This window comes from Pleurodeles waltl, chromosome 7 (assembly GCF_031143425.1).
Source record: "Pleurodeles waltl isolate 20211129_DDA chromosome 7, aPleWal1.hap1.20221129, whole genome shotgun sequence".
NCBI classification, from domain to species: domain Eukaryota; kingdom Metazoa; phylum Chordata; class Amphibia; order Caudata; family Salamandridae; genus Pleurodeles; species Pleurodeles waltl.
The window spans coordinates 1,273,777,171-1,273,798,655 of NC_090446.1; the positions used below are offsets into that span (position 1 = coordinate 1,273,777,171).

General features: G+C 42.7%; 1 protein-coding gene across 2 annotated transcripts in view; it reads left to right on the forward strand.

The window, feature by feature from the left end:
- Nucleotides 1-205: 205 nt before the first annotated feature.
- Nucleotides 206-21,485, forward strand: part of LOC138246165 (zinc finger protein 1 homolog) — a 70,689-nt gene continuing 49,409 nt past the window's right edge. The window contains exons 1-2 of one of the 2 annotated variants that reach the window (XM_069200478.1): nt 229-324; nt 13,125-13,230. The gene's annotated coding sequence lies outside the window, so the exon portion shown is untranslated. Of the gene's footprint in view, nt 325-13,124; nt 13,231-21,485 lie in introns of both variants that reach the window. The other variant, XM_069200477.1, reaches the window with a different exon arrangement.

Consider the following 21,485-nt stretch of genomic DNA (forward strand, 5'->3'; position numbering starts at 1 on the left):
CCTCTTATGCAAAACAACCTTGATAAGGTTTACCCAATTATTTATACCTGGTAATTAAAATTAAGGAAGATTTTAAGACTGCATTGCAAATGGGCTAAACCTGAAAAGAGAAGCCCCGAGAGCACGCTCTAAAAAATACCTCACCGTGTTTAAGCCACCGGTGTAGTAGCACCGTATGGCGCACGCGCACAGCACATCGGCAGCGGCGTCATTCGGATGCGCTTCCAGTGTCTCCTGTACTTGCGCACTGCCGCCGCTGTTGGGATAGGTGATTTTGTATTTCTTGAATGAGGGTCCACAGAGGTTTACTAACGTTTTTAGTAGGTAAGTGGACTGCGAGCATGTGGGACTAACACAGAAAGGTCAAGAGGCCGCCTAAGCCCATTACCCGAACTCAAGGGAAAGGGCATCTCACGCAACACAGACCAACTCTCTTCGGTGCAGCTGACATCTACCTAACGACCACTCGAGCCAGACCCATTCCTGGGCACAGACTTGGGAGTTTTGGAAAAAACATGATGAGTGTGTTCCTTTATCAGTTAGAGTGGGTTTATTTTTGTTGTTAGTGTAATGGGCAAAGCGCTGCAGAGTTAGGGTGACCAGATTTTGAGGAGCAAAAACCGAGACACGTCAGACATAAAAGAAGGATTAACAACTTTACACTCACTTTTATATCTGGCATGCCCCGTTTTTTTGCATAGCTTTGTGAATGCGTGCCTATACATGTGTGTTTTTGTATATAAATATATATATGTGTGTGTGTGTATATATATATATATATATATATACACACACACACTTACAAGACTTCACATATAAAATTAGCTATGGCTTAACCTCCCACCCTGCACCTCCAACCCGCCCCCAGCCACCTCTCTCTGCTCACCACTTGTCTCTGCTGGGAGCAGACAGGGGACTGTGTTGCCTGACAGTAACAGATAAATTACTTTAATTATTGCATAATTTGAAGCGTCTGTTAAATGAGAGCATACCTTGAATTTATGCTTCCCTAGATAATCTGAGCTTTGTCCCAAAATCCGGGACATTTATGTAATGATCTGGCCTTTTTCCCAAAAAACGGGACATTTGTTTAAAATTAAGAGAAGCGTCGGGACACCGGGACAGTCCTCTAAAAACCGGGACTTTCCGGGGAAACTCAGGGTCATTTCCTCCCAGTTGAGTACATCAGAGGGAGTAGACTAATACATTCCGATCAGGCCCGGTTCTAGCAGGGCGCGGTCAGGCCCTCCCAAGGTAGTCTCTTGGCCCTCCAGAGTTTCACATAAAAAGTAGAATATATATATACATATATATATATTAAGGTAAGGCTGACAGAAGCAGGTGAGGTGGAGAGAGTCAAGGTTGTATTTCAAAGAAGGGATTTTGGAGCATGGACAAGAAGGGGGATAAGTAGGTGTGTGCGAGAGAGAGGGGAGAGTGACGCAAAGAGGGGAAGGATACTGAGGAAGAGAGAGTGACGCTGATGAGATGAAGAGAGAAAAGACGGGTGAGGGGGAGAATGAGAGAGAGGCATAGCAGAAAAATAAAAGTGAAGCGAGAGAGAAGAATGAAGTGGCAACAGAAGAAGGTGGAAGAAGAAGCAAAGAGAAGGCCACTCAGAGAGAAAGGAGGATGAGATGGGTGAAATGGAGCAAGGGAAGGGTGAGGTGAAGCGAGACAACAGGGAGGGAGGAGGATGAAGAGGGTGAGTAGAGGAAGGTGAGGTGGAGGCAGAAGAGGGTGCGCAATGGAGAAAGGAGGATGATGTTTTGAGAAAGGATGGTGCAGTGGATAAAAATAAGGGTGAGACAGATAGAAAGGAGAGTGGCACGGAGAGAGCAAAGGAGATGAAGAAATTAGGTACAAAACAAACACTTGCTTGAGGTAAATAGAGGTAAAACTAGTAAGCATGCCCCCCACAGTAAGCAGAGTATGCATCTCATCCCCCAAAAAGACTATCCGGTATGGTAAGACCCAGGTCTCAGACACCCGGGAGATTCTGCACAAATATGTTGATCATCATGGCCCACCCATGCTTCTTCATGGCCCTCCCAGATTCCGAATCCTGGGACCGGGCACCCATTCACCCATTTCCCCTGATACAATGCTGGGTATGGGAAAGACGTGAGAGCGTCCTGTGTGACTTTTAGGTTTCGCCTGCACAGCGCTTGCAAAGTCTATTGTATTTAATATAAATCTTAAAAGGGGCTTACTTTCCACCCTTGCTTTTCACTGTTTGTGTCCACATAAGCCTTGAATGGCAGACAGTCAAATTATTTTCAACACAAAGTGCTGTGTGAAGTGAGCGCAACATGTGTTCCTTTGCAGCTGCCTCTTCACTCTGCATGAAGAGGGGCCGTCTGCCATCGCATTTCTTCACTATTGCTTGTTTTCTGTGAGGCCTGGCAGCTCCTGACATGCATATGACAGGCTGGTTGCTTCAGATCCTATTTTTATCACCTAGATAGCCAGCAGCAGCAACATAGATTTGATGCGATCCCCCTTTAAACAAGTGAAAACGATAACGTGGCACTTATTCCTTTGCATTGGAAATGCTAGCTTGATGCCTTAATGTGTTCCTGTCCCAGCAGAGGTGTTTTGCACAATCAAGCTTCTGTTTTATTACATTGTAAAAAGTTTTTATTTTCAAATCTTTTGTTTCTTGTGCTCTTCTTTTGGAAGTGCATTGTAAACACTGTATTTTATTTTTGTGCAAGGCACTGCAACTCTTGTCACACTGCTACCAGCTGCTCACTTCAGATCTCCTGTACTCTTTACTTTGTCCCCTGAGATAACAGGCGGTAGCTCTCTCTTCACATAGCTAGTATTATTGTAAACGTGCTTCAGTATCCCGCGGCCACAGCCCAGTGGCTAGTTTCTGTCCCTTGCCATATAAGCTAACTCTAGTGTGTTTGAATCCCAGTGGAGGAGTTACAGGGCAAGTTATCTGCTGTTTTTTATTTTAAGACACACTTCATTTTGCAAAGTTTTTTGTTCCTTGTTTATTTTAAGCCATGTTGCACATCTGCTCAACTGCTCTTCAACATGTAAAAAAAGAAATTGATTAACCCAATAGATTTTGCGTAGGTGAAACCTATTGGCTTTGCCAATGCTTGTTTAAACTTCTCATAGGTACAAGTCAGGACATAAATGGAGAAAGTCATGTTTTTTTCCCTGTTGCACGTCCTACCAACTCTTCCAAAGCAAAGTAAGGCACCTACACTTCTTAAGGTCTAGAGAGGAGGTAAAGTCCTGAATGAGTCAAAGCAGATTCTTCCAAAAGAAATGGCACCTTCTGCAGACTGCTTGCCCCCACCTCTAGGTGTCGTTTGACCCCACTTTCAAATACAGGTGCAGCCTGACCCTCTTCTCTCTCCTCACCCAGATGCAGCCTCCCTCTAGGTATACCTTGATTGACCCCCTGGCATGGAGGGCAACTCTGGGCAGTGCATGTAGAAATTCAGGACAAAGCATGAGTTTTACAAACAGATCAGCAAACGTCACACCTGCCAGTCTTTTGGCTTTAGCAAAAATGGAAAATAGTCACTTTAAGGGAAGATATCCAATGGCTTGACGTGGGCTGATCCACAGCTGCAGAGTATAGAGGCTGGAAGTATTGTGTGAATTACAACTTACCAGTGGTTAAGAGGCAGTTTAAAATCTATCTAGCTACTTCCCTCCTACTACTTTTTGTACAATTGAAAGATCTTGGCTAATGGCAGAGCCTAACATAAAGAGAGACAGGCATCCAACCAAAACACTACTGAAAAAACAGGAACACACAGGAGGCTAGACAGTTCAGTGAAACAGGTGTAGCATTCTCTGATGTGGAAGAAAATGCACACCAAAGATGGAACCCTGAGCTAGACATCACAGGTATCAATGTGTGTAAACTCTTTTCAAACCTCTACTGAGTTAGTGCAGATTAGCACATTTGAAATGCAAAGCAGACTGGAAATCATTATAATTTTAAAAACATTAACATAGCTCCAGGTGTTGATACCTGTAGGTAGATTTTACAGATGTCCAATGTCATGTCGGGGACACCCCAGAAACATTCTTGTCTTCTTGACACTGCCTTGCCCATTATGCTTCTCTTTCAACACTATAAGGGACAGCTGGTTTCTTTTCACTTTGACCCTGGAGGGGAATGTTTCAGTAGGATTTTTACACTAATTTGTAGTTTACAACAAACATCTCTCATACCTTTCTGTATTCAAGATGGAACCCGGTCTGCCAACTCACAACACACTATCAGGCAAGGAATATCCCAAACCTATATAGATTAGTTCCACTTTCACCAGATAAAACTCACCAGCAGCAGTATAATATGAAGTCCACAGTCTAACTACTCTGCATTGATTAGTGTGTTTCAAGAGTGATTTTCCCAGGGGCCACAAAGTTTGGTCTGTGGTGTGACCGAGGGCCGCACTGATGCTATCAGCGTGGCGATCAAAGGGAGGAGGGGGCTCTGGATTGGAGGGGTGGGGGTTGTGGCGTTCTGGTGGGTGTAGGAGGCAGCAAAGCATATAGATCTAGTGGCTGAATCGCTCAACGTGAATCAGAAAACGTGACATTAATCCCAGCTTCCCCACTTTACCAAATTGTGTGATCCTAGGCAATTGTTTTATTTCACGTTCCCTTCCTTTTCTTCATTTTTGTATGGAGGAGGACTTCACAATGCATGACTTCAGTATATCCACTGTGTGAACCCTTCACCTGTGTTTGATTTAATAAACTTTGAAGCTGTTCATGTATAATAGCAAATCAAGACAATCAAAGAGTGCAGATAACTGACTTGCCTCTTAATTCACCATTGGCATTGTTACCAAGGTTGGGGTAAGAATTAATGTTTCTGAACTTATGTTTGAAATCTATTGTTCTTAAAAAAAAATAAAAAACCATGCACTGCTATAATCTGATGTAGTAAAATGAAATGATCCTGTGTGTAAATGAAATACACTTTTAGAATTTTTAAGAACCCTTATCATAGTGGCAGACATTTTCTGCAAGGTTTATTAAAAAATGAAAGTGTTCCTGAAGTTAAGCGGTTCAGGACAAATTCCTTACTTCCTTTCTTTATCTTCAATAGTGTTCAAATAAAGTATTGCCTGTTAAGTCGAGTACATAGCAGCCAAGTGCTTCTGCTGCCTTGGGGGCCACATGTAAAGGTCAAAAGGGCCGCACTTTGAGTATCACTGTCTTAGATGGTTGTATTGCTTCTTACTAGTGTCTCTGAAAAAGAATCGCAGTTCCTTAAGTTCAGCAACTCCATATTCACAATAAACAGTAAAATAAACACTGGCCCCCCATTAGCACATTTTCACAGCTCCTGTTTATACTTTTCAGGCTTTGTGAGTACCTCTCCAATGAATTCTTCAGATCTTTACCAGCTGATCCCATTTCCCGAAATCCTTATTGTCAGCGACCACCAGTGCAGGAAATAAAGGGGAATCATCCAAATCCAGGAACTTTAATTGAGCCAGATTCAGGATCTTTGCTGAGCCCAATGAAATATGCTGAATTTGCCAACACCAAGACACATTCCGCAGCACCTGCATTTTGTCTGCTTTCTTTCAGAGCTGCAATCTGCAGTCAGTTAGGGGAGTTTTCTATTTTTTATTTTAGCTGAGTCCAAAACAAAGGCCGAATTTAAGTGGCCACCATTCTTCCTTTTGTTCGAGTATGATCCTGGCTGGGTATAATTGGAGCATATCACCTAGATGTCAATGCAATGGAGGTAAAGAAAGTTTCACAGCTTGTGGAATTTTTTTAAGTATCTACTTGCCCATTTGACGGGATGCTTCATAAATCTCTCTGTCAGGAGTACATTTTCAACCTTTCTCAGTGTGGGAAAAGATAAGAAAAAAATTGGCGAACACCCTCAAACATGCACGTTTGTAGTTGTGCACAGATTCAGAAGGGATTCTATGGTTACAATCAATTTACTAGGGCATGTTAACCCCATCACTGCTAGGCCTTTTCCCATACAGTGCTAACCCTTTTTTTGGCTACTGGTGGTAGTTTGGGCTTAGAACTCCATATCTTTTTTTCCATATGAGGTATCCACTCGATTTTTTTTTTTTTTTTTTTCTCAGCCTCCTTCCAGTTTGTGGTTAAAGCCAGCTTGAAACCTATTGGGTATCCAGAAAAGCTATAGATTTCTGAAAAGTAAAAATTCCAAATTCAGCAAGGGGTTATATATGTAGATCCCCTCAAGGTTTTCCACAGGAAACTAATTGTTAAAATATTGACAATGACAAGGAAAAAACGGCCATTTGTGAGAACATTTTCATCTGTAACCTTTTGTCACAATGGCCGATTTACAAAAGCAATATACTGTTACGTACACTAGACCCTTCTGGTTGTGGGACTGTATAGAGTTTGCAGGTTCTCCAAGAATCAAACACACCAAGTGCAAACAACTGCCCAGCACTGTACAATGCTTTTTCATTGTGTACCCAGTATAGACCAATTCATATGGTGAAAATGGGTATCAAAAGAACCAATGTATTTCTGAAATGGCCATAAGATGTTGAGTTTAACAGCAGTGGTTATTTGAACATCTCGGAATTTGTGGATCCTCATACTAGCATAGGATTTAGAGGGTATTTTTCAAAATGTCTTCTTTCTTACACACTGGCTTACATTTAGAATGCACAAATGCAGCCAAATCCAATTGGTAATAATGAATGTTCTACTATTTTATGCTCCTGCATGTTTTCTGATGAAAATGGTACCTCACTTGTGTGGGTATGGCTAGCATCTTCGGGCGGAAAAAGCCCAAAACGCCACATGACTGCATCACATTTTTAAACTCAAAGCTGACTTTTTTTGGCAAAGTGGGTAGCTGTAGATTTTGGGCTCTAGCTCAAACGGTACCTAAGGGAAACCTATCAAACTTGCGCATTTTTCAGAACTGGACACATGGGGTAATCCAGGGTGGGATGGCTGCGTGGCTCTCACCATGTTTTTTTCTGCCTAGAATCCCTTGCAAACCTCAAACTTTGACTAAAAAACACATTTTCCTCACATTTCTTTAATGGAAAGCTCTGAAGTCTGTGGGGAGCCACATACTTCCTTCGATCCAGCATTCTCCCAAGTTGACTGATAAAAACGGTACCTCACTTGTGTGGGTAGGCCTAGTCCCCGCAGCAGGAAACGGCCCAAAATACATCGAACACTTACACTCAAAATGTACCCTTTTGTTTTTTCTTTTGTAAAGTGGGTAGCTGTGGATTTTGGGCCGTAGCTCAGCCGACACCTAGGGAAACCTAGAACACCTGTACATTTTAAAAACTAGACAACAAGGGGAGTATGCAGGTGAGTGATTTGCGTGGCTCTCACTAGGTAATTTTACCCAGAAGCTCTGCAAACCTCAAACCTTTCCTGAAGTCACACATTTTACTTGCATTTCTGTGATGGAAGCTTACGGAATCGGCAGGAATCCACAAAATTCATACCACCTAATGTTACCCCACTCCCTCCCCCATGCTCCCAAACACTGATGCAGTTGAAGTAAAATGAGCCCAATAGTTCGTTTTACTTTCACTTTTGTGTTATAATGTCAGCCCATACTGCACTCTGAATGTCATTGCCTAATGTAAAACAAGCATTTGCAACGCAATGGGTCTCGCATTTGCTTGAGTTACAGCTAATGGTGTTGTACATTCCTAACTGGACGTTTCCTGCCACATAAATTGGTCTTTTCCTGCCATATAATTCTAGTGGCCCTGCATATAATTAAAGCACTCCCATTTACCTTCTTCGTCTATCTGCGGCCAAAAATGAAAATGTTGCCATTTAGCATCCTCATTTAAATCTGCCACCTAAATTCCAATAGAATATTACTTTCACCACCCCACCATCAGGGCTGCTGGCTGGCTAATCCTAAAACAAGACAGCCACAGAGGAGAAATAAAAAAAAAGGGTCACCCAAACATATCAAGAGTATTCAAACATATAAGAATTCGAACATGTGTAAATGTACATTGCATGAGAAGATGTAAACATTTCACGGATTTTACACATGCTAACTTTTTCCCACATGTAAAATATTAACCCCTGTGGATGAACATTTTTTCCTACGTCGGCCAAAGATATATATTTCCTGCACTGGAACGTCACTTTCCACCATTGAAAGCAACTTTACACAACGCTGCCTTAATATTCTGTGCGAGTAACTTAGATTTATGAACGCAAATTACACTTTTATTAATTTTGAATTCGTACAAATGTACACATTGCTTTCCCTCTGGGAACTGAAATGTGTTGGAAAGACCTGAAACACAAATCAGCCGAGATTGAATCTTCAAAAAGTATGCGTTTGCTTGTGTGACCTAAAAGGTCGTTTCACACTGTTTTAAACGGGCGTGCATTTTTCCATTAATCTTGAGAACATTAGGAAACTGTTGCAAATCAAGACTCTGAAAAATCTTGAATTTCCATAAAAAAATACGATTGCAAAAAAATGACAAACACAGGCGCTGTTGAAAAAAATGCTTTCAAGGTAAAATAAATAAAATCTATCAGCTCCTTTGTAGCTGTCTGCTTCCTAGTCCTGCAGGATGCCTCTTCTCACGGTGGGCTGGCCTAAATGTAAATATTGAGCTCATCAAAGAATGTTTTGTACATTTCGCAGCAGTGCGGACTATATTTGTTTAATAGATTAAAACCGTCCTTAGCGGTATTGTAGCCATGATTCTGAAGGTTTGATTCACCTTTCCAGAAGGCAGGATGGGTTGAGCTGTTCTGATACAAGAATCCCACAGTCCTCCGTTGCAGGAACCAACAATCTGTTACAAAAGCTGTAAGAAACAGCAGAACGCCAACACCACCGACACAAGGAGCTGCTGCCCCGACCTTCATGATGGAACCTGGCCGCAAGTTGGCAAAATGATAAACATACACAAATAAAAGTGCCTGTAGGCTAGAAGCGAGGTTTAGAGAGAGGGTGCTATTTTAAGGTGCACACTATCCTTTTGGGTTGGATATGGTTTACACGGGCGAATGTCCATTAAAAGCAAATTACCTTCCTCAGTAAAACACTTGTGGCAGGGAAAACGCCCTGAGAATAAAGATGCAAATACAGTAAAAAGATAGGAACAAAAACAATCTCAGAAAATATTAGGAATTAATGTCACAGTGTGTGTGAGGATAATGGAACACATACATTGTATGCACGTACTAAAGACAAGTCTCTCAAATATCCTAAAAAAACGCATTTCATCTTTAGTTGCCACTGTGTTTAATGTTGACATATTTTTAATAACAAGCTATTAAACGGTACATACCTAAAAAAAAAAACAGTACTTCGATACAGCCGCTCGAGCTGGCGCTGTGAGCACCATGGCCACCGTGAGGGCAAAGGGTATAGAAAAAAGAGACGAAAAAAAAAACATTACGATTGCGCTATGTAAAATGCAGCGTGACTGCGCTGAAAATGAAAACGGAAAAACTGAGCGCGATTGCGCTATGTAAACCCCAGCGTGATAAAAAGATAAAGTAGTCCGGAAACCATGCTGAAATCATTGAGCCTCGAATAGTTTCAGTAGTTTACCGATGCTGTGTAGGTGGGCTAAACAACGGAAAAGGAATGACGTATGCATGCCTTTCACAAATAAAAGCAAGCGGATTTTAAAAGGTGAGCCCACGAACCAGTGAAAGTGACTGACGTGACATGGGCGTGGTTAGAAGCCCAAAGAGAGATTACAGCATGGGACGGATCGCTTTGCACTCACCCATAAAAAAGACTGGCTTCTTGAGAAGCTTTTCTTCAGCAGCCTTAGCTTATAATTGAATAAAGGAATCCCTTTGGCTGGCAGATGTACTGGGGAGGTAGTGTGGTTGTTGGCAATTGGTCAACAACTGCACTTAAATAGGTTAATACTGTGAGACTACTAGCTCATTATTTGCAGAGGAATAGTGCGTAATAAATACTAATTATCATAAAACACTAAAGTTAGTGTATACACTAATACTGTGGGTTTATGGTGTGTCTGTTTATTTTCCACTGTAAGCGCAAGAGATTCTCTGGTGGGTCTGTCGGGTTCTAATCATCCATTCACTCCTACACGTATACACAGGGGTGTGTTATGGTAAATACCTGTCTGTTATGGTAAATACCCGTCTGTTTCTTTTCTCCGCAAAGGTGACAGTTTCCTTTGGGAGCTTTGGAAATCTACAGGGTGCCCTCTAACCCCCGTTCAAAAAAAGGCTGTGCTGAGCTTTGGTTACTCACTCTTTCATTTACACTCTTACATCCTATTCCGATTACTAATAACAAAAGATTGTCCCCTCACTACAGTTAGTTTCTCCTGGCTCCCAACAGCCACAATGGCTATACATGGTCAGAGACTTTAATACCATATTGAAAGCAGGTACACAGTCTCTTGGGATCCATTGACAACAGACATGTTTGGAACTTACATTTATTTTTGGTTGTTTTAAAATGTGTTTGTCATTTTATTCATTGGCTGTTCCTAGCTGCTTCCTGTTCAGCCTCTCATTTTGGGAAGGCAGGTGTATCCCTCGGTCTAATAGGTGTCTGTACCTTTTACACCCCGATCTACAGTTATATTACTGTGCCTAGGCAAAGGGAGTCAAGCAATATATAAGCACATTTCTGCTGAAGTAGAATTTTGTTTTCAGAGATGACGAGTGCAAGGCTACTTTTATGGCTGTGTTTCTATATAGTGATGTTAGATTTCCACGTTCACCATTCCTTTATATTCTACTTACCCACGTTAATTGGTTCTTATGATAAATGCTTTGCAATCCAATCCCCTCTTTGGTGCCTAAGTGGAATGGAGAAGAAATTGCCTCTTTGACCCAGCATCTAGGTGCCACAGGCGATCCAGCTGTCCCATCTGTTGCTTTTTTGTCTGCAGTGCTAACAAGTAATAGTACAATACTACACTCACCTAACACACTGCTGCTTCTCCCACACTACTTTCTCACACTGCTCTTGTGCACTCCACCCATCCATCCATCCATCCACCCACAGAAATATATCCATCCACTCACTCATCCATCCAACCATCTATATACGCTTTTAGTCACTTGTTCTTCCAAGCACTCACTCGTATTAACCATTCATCTGCTTTCACCATAGAGTCGTCAAACCTGTGAGCTTTGCCATTGCTTGCTATGTTTGCCTCCCCGCTCGCGTTTAGAAGAACTCTTCTTGGAGATTTAAATTGTATAGGAATCTTTTATGTTTCGTGGTACATTGGCTTCGTCATTTCTGCACAAAATGTATTTTGATTAAGAGACCAGTGGCCTGGGATTACTTTATCAATGACAGCAAACTCTGGTTATAAAGGTACACCCGCTGAAGTTGAATCCTGCCCCTTCGTCCCCCAAGTACATTGCAGTTGTATACCTTTCGTCACTTCCTCAGCAGTGCAGATCTATTCCCCCTTTCTCGCTCTGGTGCAGACATATACTCTGCATCCCTAGCCTACAAGTAGCTCGAATAGTTTCTCATTCGCTCTGGTGCATATGCGTTACTTATCCCAAGATACACAGGAGCACTCTTCCCCCTCACGGTGCAGATTAGTGGCCCCGCTCCAAACCCATCGGTTCACTACTGTCCAGGTGCACCTCTCCTATTGCGGTGCACAGAACGGAACGCATTGGCAGAAGATGGCATAATCTGTCTATTCACAGATAAACAGTGGAAGTGACCACCAACTCTTCCCGATAGACAATTAAAGGAGGACTTTACATCCTAATACTTTTTTTTTGGCTGAAATGAGCTTATGCAGAGCAGAGAGATTCCCGATGGACCTCGTGTGTTATTCTGTGCTGAATAAACATCAGACCTCTCATATGGAGGGCTCAAAGGGTAATCAATGTGATTGTTTTAAAAATAAACCTGGCAGCCATCTGTCCAGAAATAGAGGCATGGGTTTTAAATCCACGACGAAATCTAGATGCTATTATTTAAATGAACTTGATCTGCTGTCTCCGTTATTTAGAAAGGCCAAGTAAAATGTTCTTGTAACTGTTTCTGGATTTAATTATTACTTGAATCACAGTTTCACAGCATTCCAAGGGGACCAACAGTATAGTCATGTACAACATTTTAAACTAAAAGCAGTATGGATGAGACTTTATTGATATGGCCGCAAAGGGCAAGGCACAGTAAAACACTTGTTATTGGATCTTGTTGCCATCGACTTCTTCAGGGCTAGGATAGGTATAGTATAGTGTTACTCTGTACAGTACTTATATTTACAAAACCTCCACCAAGTTAACACCCTCTTTGTAAGAGGAAGTGCAAGATGCGTTTTCATGGAACAAACCTCTACATACACATTGTAACAAGTATGCCATACTTAAAAAAAAAAAAAAAAATCTGAATAATGACATAAAAATTACCTCACGTGGCACGACAAGCAGTTAGCTCCCATAGTTCAAATTAATATGAGCGGTTTAAAAACTCCCAATATGTTTGCTATAATTTGACAAAATCTACCTTGGAATCCAACGTCCATCCCCCCTTAGAGCCAGTACTGGGCCGTGGGGACATCGTACCTTATCCTTTTGGTCACTACTCAAATAACCTAAATGGAGCCCATATTAAATGAATTCGATGCAAAGTCTCAACAAGAAATCAAATTTAGCCATCGATAGATAGCCGAATCATAAGTATCCCATCTGTGTTAATTTACTTGAGCAATGTTAAAGTCGATTGGATACAATGCAGGAGATTCACATACCAAATTTACATTCCAACCATTAACGCAGAAAATATCGAAAGAGATTTACATTTACATATGACTACAGACCAGAGTTCGAGCTTACTATCCCCCCCAGTATCCACGTATTAAGTTATTAGGAAAAACACATTCACCTGCAGGAAATTTCAGATATATTATTAACAAACCATTGGCTCACGTTGCCAATAAGTTAGTTATAATAGAATAGGTCGAAACTGGAAGCAAACAAAAATAAATATTCAATATAATATCACAGTAAACAACCTATCATGTGATTTATTTTAAAGTCTGATGGAATAGCAATTGCTACTTCTCGTCCCTATGACCGAGACAAGTCTCCTTAAGGAAAATATCACCTGAGTAGGGTTAATAAGACTTCAAATTTCTATTTTATGACAGGTAAGCAAGCAAGTATTAAGTAAAATACTGTTCCAGGGAGAGGAGTGAACAGTGGAGGACAAGGTAGTGGCTTTGATTGGGCGGTACAAAAGCCCCATTCTGACACGTAAGTAAAGCTTTATTACTCAATGAAACATGGCCTTTTTGTCTAACGAGTTGTTAATGGATGTGTCAGGCTTGTGGTACTATAACTAGGGAGTCAGTGCTCACACGGGCACAGACCAACTTGCTTTTGGAACATCTTCGGCTGTTAAGGTTTTGTAGTCCACTGCTGCTATGCGGCGGGAGGGATGTAGGCAGGGCAGCATTCCCAAGTCAATGGGAGCTACAATAAAAATAAAAGACACACATGGTGCAGGAAGGAAAGCACTAAGTGGTGCTCAGCCAATTCTGCCTCTAAAGGAAAGATCCCTTTCTATGAAGACTACTTGGTAAAATAACATTGAATTAAATAAAGTATCAAAGCATAGGAACCATTTCTAGCTAAATTAACAAAATGTGTGCCGTGCTTCACTTAAAACAATAAGTTGAAAGCGCCCTCCTAGTGCAAACTGATTGCACCCCAGCATGAACAGACTAGCCTCTTGCATGGCGCATTTCGGTCCTGATCCTTTTTTAATTGAAGATGATTCCCCTCCCCACTTTGGCCAAATACACCTGTGCCCCCTTCTGTGATGATGGGCCTTACCCACACCAACCCCCACCTCTAGCTCTGATTGTACTGGACTATGAATGCTGGATCCTCCCAACTCCTTTTGCACACTGACAAGAAGCATTGCATATTATTATCTCCATTGTGGACACAACTCCTGACACTGATCTACTTGACTGCTTGGAAACTGTGTTTTTCCTGTTTATTTTTTATGTTTTACGTTTGTTATTTTGTTCATAGTTGCCAAGTTTTCGGATTGCTTTTGCATTACATTTCCATTGTTTCAATCTACTTATGACAGACATTCCACTACCAAATGGGTGAGACTTAGAATGACACTTTCTCACGAGTACAAACAAGCCATGAAGTCCATGGAAAGAGATACCAAAATCAGCACCCTTTTGAGCAATATGAAATTCTAAAAAGGTGTTGAAACTTCTGACACGGAATGCCACTAACCAGCTGTCCCTATTTTAAAATAATGACTTGAAAATTCACAGTGCTTTCGGTTGCAGGCCAGTAGCTTGTAGCAGTATAAATGCACAGGCTGCATTCCTCACTGCGAAGATTTAATTCTGTTGCTCCATGACTATATACAGACATTAACATACGCACACCTCTGCAGTAATTGCATTAAGGGAGGTTTCATAACGTGAAAGGTGCATTGATGTTATTTTAAATGTAATTACTTTTGTGCACTATAGACACTAAGGGCCTGATTTAGAGTTTGGCGGACTGGTTACTCCGTGATAAACGTGATGGATATCCCGTCTTCCGTGTGTCAGCGTACCTTATACTGTGTGTAATCGAGCTGTGAAATAATGACTTGCATATTCACATTGCTTTCAGTTGCAGGTTGGGAGCTTTTAACACTATAAATACAGAAGTCAGTGTTCGCCACTGCGCCAGCCATAACTGAATTTTGTTTCTCTCTGGTTATTCACATACAGACATCTACAGTGATTGTATTAACCATTGGACTAGTAGGAAATTAGGCAACCGGATCCTTTCACTCATGCTGAGGCAGTAGGCCATTGGTTTTATAAATGGAAATAACTTAGCAGCAAAATAAACATGGCTATTCTTGATCAGTTAGGGCCTGTTGCAAATCAAGATGACAGTGAGCTGGTAAAGTTACAAGTCTACATGAACATATGAAAGTTCTGACGCCACAATTTGATCTGGTGAGGGCGGGCCCTGTCTGGGCACCAACATTTATTGTCTCTGGCAGAGGTGCAAATGGTGCCCAGTGGGCTGAGGCTGCAGGTCTATGATGAAAACATAATCTGCCTGCTGCAGACTGATCGAGCCACAGCGCAGCTGGCCATTTTCTCATGCCGGGCGGTTGGCGATAAAGGCATGGGCTGTAAAGGCACTGTTGAAGAGGCCGCAGGGTTCAGGTAGCTTTTGATTGCACCTGTGCTATACTGTAAAAGGAACCACATGCAGACTGTTTTAGATGGTTGACGCAGAAGTGACCTTAAGCAACCACCCTGCACTTTATTTATACTATCGGGCTGCGCCCCGCCCTTGGAATGTAGTGTGGATACATTTTATCGTAGAGACTGAGTGGCACTCTACATCCCATCCATCTTGTATTGGAACAAACACATCAGTCTGCGTTTTCATACTGAGCAGGCATAGTCCTTGAGCCTTTGGCTCGGCATGGGGTAGAAGTTGATACTTCTGGCTCCGGATCGCCTTGTCACCCCGCTTGTTGGAACACCGCTTCCGCTGCTCGCATACGTTGGGGCGTCTGCTGGCGGACTGACTGCCACTGATACCAGTCCCTGACCGGAGTCTGACACACAGATGTGAGTAGCGCCCACTGGACTACACTTGCCTGGGAAGCTTGTTAACAGAAAAAATTTGACGGTCTTCACCTCCCCTCCAGTGACATTGCTGTCTGCTCCTCCACCTTATTGTCATGGTCACTCTTTTGAACCAGGACACATTCCTGGCTATGGTGGTGAGACCACGCTCGTCGATGAACATGGTTCCTTGAACACTTGTTACTCACCATGTTTCTTTTTCGAAGGGGATGCAGAACTTCCAGCCAGGGTGGCGGTCTCTCACGATGATTCAGTTCCCCTTTTTTAAATCAAGCACTATTGCTGTTCGTTCCATATTCATGCGATGATTGTTTGTGCTTCCTTTTGCTTGCGTGGCCATAGCATCAAGGTTCACAAGTTGCCAACCTGGCCCCACTGAGAGGCTCTTTTGGATTTGTCTTTTGATCAGAAGATCCATCACAGCTCAATTGGTGGTGTTGTGGGAGTCTGTCAATAAGCTCTGAGAAATCTGTGAAGGCAGCACTCCGCATCCTTGCCCTGTTTCACTCTAAAGTGGAGGGCTCCATTCATTGTCCACATGAAACGTTTTACCTCTCCAGTTGCCTGAGGCCATTGGGGGATTACTTTTCTGTGTTTCATAGCGAGGGACGTGAAGTATTCCTGGAATTCTTGGCCCTGGAATGGTGGGCTGTTGTCCGTCTTGATTTCTTTGGGAAGGCCAATTAAAGCAAATATCTTTTTCCAGGACCAGTTTCACTTTTGAAAATGCTGTCGACTGAACCAGCTCAACCACTGGAAATTTTGTGTGTGAGTCCATCAGCACCACAGTGTTACTTCCATAAGTACGGGTGTGAGCAGGGACTCACCACCGGTGGTTGCACATGAATAACTCTGAGTACCTTTTCCTCTATGTGGATATCTACCCTGGGGAACCAAACTTTGTCCCTGAGTCTTGCCTTGGTCTTAACCACACCCTGGTGACCTTCATGAGCCAGGTAGACCACACAGGTCCACAGACTCTTAGGCACTACAATATGCCAACCTCTGTGCAGTAGTCCTTCCCCACTTGTGCTTAGTTTGTCCCTGACCTTCTAGAACTGGCTTCTTGTGGCCTGTTCAGAAGACTTTATTGATTTGGATCTATCTAGGAAGTTGCAGCATTGCTTCCGGAATAGCTCTTCTTTTGTTTTTGACAGACTGTCATCCGCTAATGTTGTACTTTGATCTCTTCTAGTGACAACGCGTTAAGATATGCCCCCTGCACCACCATCCACACAAAGTCCTCGGCCTCTTCATCATCCTCAGCTTGTTCCCTTCCTTCCAGTGTTTGTGGATAAGTAGTCCGGTGGGTTGTCTGCTCCTGGGTGGTAAATCGTTTTGTTTCAATGATCTTTATTCGGTTGTTAACATGACCATAAAATTATAGAAGCAAAGAGCATACAATTAACAACCCTAAAGAGTTTTCCTGTTTCATAGGGCATATCTCCATCTCAATTTGATAGCAGCAGAAACATTAGTGAGGATAGCAAAACAAATTTTGTGAGAAGATAAACATTTTAAAAAATCCATTCCTTCTTTATAAGATGTAAGATGCTCAGACTTCAAAATCAAGCTTAAAAAAACAGCCCTTAAGGGGTGGTATGAAGTACAAAATAACATAAAGTGCACAGTAGATTGAGTGGAAGAGGCATGACATGGGCAGCATGGTAGGAATGCAAACCAAGATCCAGAGCAGGAAAAGGCAATTAAAAAGTAGATTTTGTTCAGTCTTAACCAAATTAAATAAAATCTGTGCTCTGGGTTTTCAATCCATTTTAGATAGGGCTCTACACTAGAAGTGATAGAGACTTGTATATAATTTAACACTAAAGCTCTCACCAATCGAGCCTCCCCTCTATACAAGAGATATTTTCGTTTTACTAAAGCTTTTAATTGTGGTCCATTGCTGGTTGGGAAATCAAAAAGTGTTCTAAGTTCTAAATTGGATAAGGTATTCCTAACAGAGGCCAGCTATGGGATAGAACAGCTGTTAGTTAAATGTAAACAATTCTTCAATTCACACATAGAGAAGCCAGCTTCAGGGGTGCTCCAAATTCTAATCCACAATAGAAGTGTGGCCATATTAACAGCATCTTCCAAAAACCCAACACCCAGTCCAAAACGCAAAATGAAACTAGCAGTAGGTCAGTGGCTAGATAAGAGTCTACAGAGGAATTTATTCTCGATTGCCTATAGTCTCTCCAGGCATTCATAACTCCAATTCCTGCTCCATAGGTTCCTATGGCAAGGCATTTACTCTGGTGAAGTTGAGCCATCTCCTTTATAGGTTTGTGGCCCAGTTTTCTTTCATATTTAAAGATCGAGTGACAAGCTATCCCCATTTTCTGAGTTCTTTGATTTTTTTTTTTTTTAACTACCCCATGTCAGATCAACTTCAAATAAAATACCTTGGTAATTAAAATGTGAAATCTTAGTAACTGGAGTTTCCCCTATAAAAAAGCCTTTTGATTTTGATTTTTTAGGACTACTAGTTAAGATAAAAGATTTTTGATGGTTTACTTAAAGATGTAAATTAGTCATAAAGATTGAACCATTTAAGAACTTTTGCAAGCCATTCACTGTGAGTGCAACTAAAACCGCATCATCCGCATAAAGTAAAACTGGGACAGGATCAGAGCCAATTTTAGGGATATCATTACTACAAGAGCTCAGGAATATATCTAAAGCATTAATATAAAATAAAAACAGAAATGGGGCTAAGATACAGTCCTGTCTTACCCTTCTTGCTGCCATTATGGGGCGTGTGCGCTCTCCATGTTGTGTATAGCGAACATTAGTCTGTGTTCCCCAGTGCAGATGCCTAATAAAGTTCAACAAGGGGGTTTCCATCCCTGCGAGCTCCATCAATTTCCATAATTTCCCTCTGTCTACCAAATCAAAGACATTAGAGAGGTCCGGGTCATGAAACCATGTGGAGGGCACTTTCCTGGCCTTGACGTACTTCTCCATGATAAGGGATAGCTTCATTGCTTGCTTGGTGGTCCCTAGGCCCGGGCGAAAGCCGTATTGAACTTCGGAGAAAAAATATTTATCTTCGGCCCCATTTTCAGGTTTTCCCAGTATGACATGGCCTAATATTTTAGCTGTAGCATATAACAGTGAAATTGGGAGATAGCATGCCCGGAGGTTTCTGTCCCCTCTTTTGTATATTGGAACTACAATTGATCCTCTCCACAAGTCAGTCAGTCCTTGACATCTGCTCTAAGGACATTTGTAACTAGTGGCGCCCTGAGTCCTAGGTTGCTCTCAAACAAATCTATTGGAACACCATCAGGGCCTAGGGCTTTTCCTGGTGCTGCTCTCTGAATAGCCTTAGCAACTGCTGCTATATTAATAAAATCATTAAGCCAGTTTTCATCTGCGAAGAGTGGGCCGATTGCTCTATCTGCAAAGGGTTCAGCCATCCGGGTATGGGGGTTAAAAATTCCAGAAAAATTATTCTTTTAAGATATGGCACTCTATGCCATTAGCTGGACTGTCTGAGAAAAAGAGATGGTTTATAACTTCCCAAAACAGGCTTTTATTTTTTTTAATTGGCTGCAGTATCAAGGTCTTCCCAGGCTTTAGCCCGGATTTCTTTTTTTCTTCTTTCTATTGCCTGTTTATACATTTTCCTTGCTGCCCTAATTTCCTCTTTGTTGCGTGGAATGGTGGTAGTGGCCTTCTTAAGAGATTTGAACGCTATTGTACATTCAAAGTTAAACCAAGAATGTGATAAGCAGGTTTTATATGGCTTATTACTTGTTAACAAATGGGTGGCAGTGCCACAAATAGCTTTAAAACGTCTGGCCCAGGGATGACCTTCTTCGTGAGTCTCATGTCGACGCACAGCCTAATAGCCTCTGTCTGTTTGGGCTTTGGTGCAGTCATTAGTGGGGATACCCAGGGCATAATGCTGGTGACCTTCTTAATGACTCCATTCCGGTCCAGGTTCTGCAGCGCTCTCTACCAGAGGGCGCAGGTTAAAAAAGGACCCCTTATGTGCCGTACCACTGTTGGCCTGACAGCTTCGTCGATGTGTAGACGGACTTGTTTTCCCTTGAGCCGCGCTAGGCCTCTAAACAGCTGGGGGAAACTCCTGCTGAATGGCATCAGCATGCGATTCATGTACTTGTCTAGCAAAGAAGACCAGGCCCAGGTCTTCCGCCGTGTGGTGCCCTACAAGTGTGCTCATGTCCCCTTTGGTGATGTGGAACTAGGATCGCTTTGATTGTCTTTCACTCATGACTTTGACTTCCACCATTCCTTTCAGTATTAAGGGTTCAGTTCCCCTGTATGTACAGATTCATGTCTTGGTGGCTGGACAGCTTGGGGTGCTGTTTGAGTTTATCAAAATGGGAAGAGTCCATCAGTTTGACTGACACCCTTATGTCTATCAGTGCCCTGACAAATGTGCCCCCAAATTCAATTTCGGCGGTCTCTTTCAGTTCCCCTTTACACCTGCGGATGAGATTACAAAGACTTCGTCGTATCATCATTGTCCTGCTGTGCAGACAGTGCGCCTCCTCTGACAGGCGTCTGCCTCCCGTTCCTCCACTGACAATTGCTATAGCGTGGCCATTGCTCTGCCTTGGTTTTTTAGTCTGAGTCTCTGCTTCTCACTCCTGCATGCCTTGGCGAAGTGGTTCATCCACCGGCAACCTCAGCATGTGCATCCCCACATGGGGCAGACATTCAGGATACAATGTTCCAGGCACAGTTACCACACTTGTCACTTTGCGGCATTGGCGTGTTTGGGGTGCGGAGCCATCTCTGTATGGCATAGACCTGTTCTTCCTTCACTTTCCCTCAACACGCGGGCCCCCCCTTGGTTCATGCCTCTTGCTAGGGCCACCCTGATCCCATCTGTTCTGCTGTTCGACAGGTCGTGGGACCGATCAAGAAACAGGATGTCGTCTTGGGATATTCCTTTCTGGAGCAGGAGGACATGCCATAGCACCGCCAACTTGCACCCCTGTATCACTTGAGCACGTATCTTCTCCGACTGATCAATGTTGACACGTGCTCGTCAGCTTCCTGAGGCATGCGTAGGACATGTTGACTGACTCGTCCTCTGTCTGACGTGCTTGTCACAATTTGAATAGTTCATAATCAAAATCAACATCCTCCCTTTGTTGGGCAATGTCTCAAACAGATCATACAGTTCCGCCCCACCGAAGTGCAGCCCCGTCTGTCTCCCGCATGGCACGGAAGTAGTGTTGTACACGTCTGTTAGAAATGGGGTCTTTGGTTGACAGTCAGGTTACCCCCCGTTCAAGCAAGGACCCTCACTCTAGTCAGGGTAAAAGAGAATCACCCTCAGCTAACCCCTGCTTACCCCCTTGGTAGCTTGGCAGAGCAGTAGGCTTAACTTCAGAGTGCTAGGTGTAAAGTATTTGTACCAACACACAGAGTAACTTAATGAAAACACTACAAAATGACACAACACCAGTTTAGAAAAATAGGAAATATTTATCTAAACAAAACAAGACCAAAACGACAATAATCCAACATACACAAGTCAAGTTATGAATTTTTAAAGATTAAACTCAAAAATAGCGCTTAGAAACACAAAATGCTTTCATGGTGTGTTAACACGGTGTAGTGACGGAGTCGTTCCCAACAAGCTGACACCAGCGGCGCCGGACACTGAGTCGCGTAGACCCCCAAGGGCAGTACCTTTGGTGAAGAGTGAAAACAAGTCGATGTACGAAGTCGGGGATCGCAGCGTCTGTGCGAAATGTTGAATCCGCGTACTTCGAGCGGCAGTCACAACGTGGTGTGGCGACTTACGCGGACTTAAGCGGCGTCGGGCCTTCGAAGGTCGTCGCGTTCCAGCGAAGATCACGGAGTCGGGTGCAGGCGGCGTCACCGGAT